The sequence below is a fragment of the Morone saxatilis genome, unplaced genomic scaffold (assembly GCF_004916995.1).
Source record: "Morone saxatilis isolate NCDOM2014 unplaced genomic scaffold, NCSU_SB_2.0 Contig1, whole genome shotgun sequence".
NCBI classification, from domain to species: domain Eukaryota; kingdom Metazoa; phylum Chordata; class Actinopteri; family Moronidae; genus Morone; species Morone saxatilis.
This window is the reverse complement of record NW_023339651.1, coordinates 765,634-767,480: the sequence shown is the minus strand read 5'-3', so window position 1 is coordinate 767,480 and position 1,847 is coordinate 765,634. Positions and strand designations below refer to the sequence as shown.

General features: G+C 40.7%; 1 protein-coding gene across 1 annotated transcript in view; it reads left to right on the top strand.

Annotated features, from left to right (window-relative positions):
• grid1b (glutamate receptor, ionotropic, delta 1b) overlaps positions 1-1,847 on the top strand; it is a 478,026-nt gene that overhangs the window by 442,578 nt on the left and 33,601 nt on the right. The gene's annotated exons all lie outside the window — the stretch shown is intronic.

Sequence of the window (1,847 nt, the reverse complement as noted above, 5' to 3'; positions counted from 1 at the left end):
GTGAACAAGTTCAGTTCCACTCTAACTAAAAAAAAAACAAATGTAAAAACACTACAAAAGACTAAACCACAAGTAATGCAGTCACTGCCGCTCCTCCTCGGTTCCTCAGAGCTTCGCTTCTTTAAATCCTAAATTCTAGACAATTTCAAAGGACAAACTAGGAATTAAAACAATGGGAAAAAAAAAATTTCATGTTCCCACTTTTTCCCACTGCACATAAAGAAGCCAAATTATCCTGGACAAGGGGCAATCAGAGCCAGAGTCTGTGCAGTAGTGATCAAGTCGGAAGCCGTGGTATGAGGTCCCGCCAATACAACCGTAGACTCATTGACAAGCAGGACTCAGCTGTCAATATGACGTGAAACCGTTTTTATATCTTCAAATAACTCATTAAAAAAACCAAACTGAATGAAAAAAGGAACACTTCAGATATGATATATAAGAAACGGACCTAAAATTACAGAAACCATCATTTCATGAAGCACAATACTGCAGTCAGTCACCAGGGGGATATAGAGAGGGTTTGTTATACAAATTGATGGTCAGAGCAGCACAGAAGATGGTTGGAACGTTTCCGACTCCAAGTAAAGAATTCAGTAACTTCTACTTTCATCAAACTGTGCATTCATTCTACTGATTTAATCTGTTATCTGCTTATTTTTTAAACAAGAAAACAAGCTGAAATCCCATATACAGCCGCAGTGATCTGATTTTTCCACAGGGATCGATAAAAACAGATATCACCTCCTCCTGTTGGGTCAAAGCTGCACTCTGAAGTCTTAAAAAAACCCGAAACACCATAAACTTATTCTGCTGGACTCCACTCTGTCCTTCAGTGCCCAGAGTGTCGCTGACCTCAGACATCATAAAGACTAAATTAACTTCCATCCAGTTGATGAAGAACTGAGTTGCAGACGACAACTCCCTGGACCAGCTCACTGATTTATTTTACTGTCTGATCATCACGGATCCCAACAAAGCTGCTGCCTCACAGCAGTGTGTGTCATCTTACTCCTCTATGATAAAGTCCATTTTATTAATATATTTGTACTTTAGAGATCAGCGTTCCAAATCATTAAGTCAAGAATAAAAACATCTGTTTGACTTTTTGCCTTCCTGAAACAAGCTGATATATCCAGATCTTCATCTTGAAATCCTCCAAAAACAAAAAATAGTTTTTACATTCATCCGAGCAGCAAGAAGTTATCAGAAAATATTGTTTTATTTAAATGAAGGGATTATGTAAATACATCAAATTAATCAATAAAATATTTGTTGAAATATTTGTGCTCTCCTGTCGCTGCCTGACCCGTTGTGTTTCATCCCAGACAGTTGAGTCCCGGTCGGAGCCGCTGGAGAATCAGCCGGTCCCCGTCAGTCCCGTCCCTCGCTCTGGGTTCGTGCATTAATTTCGGCCCGCTGCCCGGGAGTATGCCTGTGGGTCCCTCCGCTCCTACACTAGTAGTGTTATAACCTCCCCTGTCCCTTTCAGGCTCCCCAGGTCCGGGTACAGACAGCTAATAGGGGCAAGATAAAACAGACATTTAAAAGTAACATTTCAATCATAACTAAATTTTGACCAAAATTGTAGCTACTGCAGTTTCCCTTTGTAGGGAAGAACTGGCAACCACAATAACTAGTTAGCACAGAACCAAGTAACACATTTTTAGGACGACTCTCTACCTCTGTAAAATGTGCATTTATTAGTAGAGAACATGAGAAGCAGTTCCCTCCCAGTGAGACTCAACTCAACATGGCTGCCTCTCCACAGCATCACAGCGTTAATTACTCATTCAACCTTAGGAGCTCCTCGCACATTTGGCCAATTATTAATCTGAAGGGGGCAA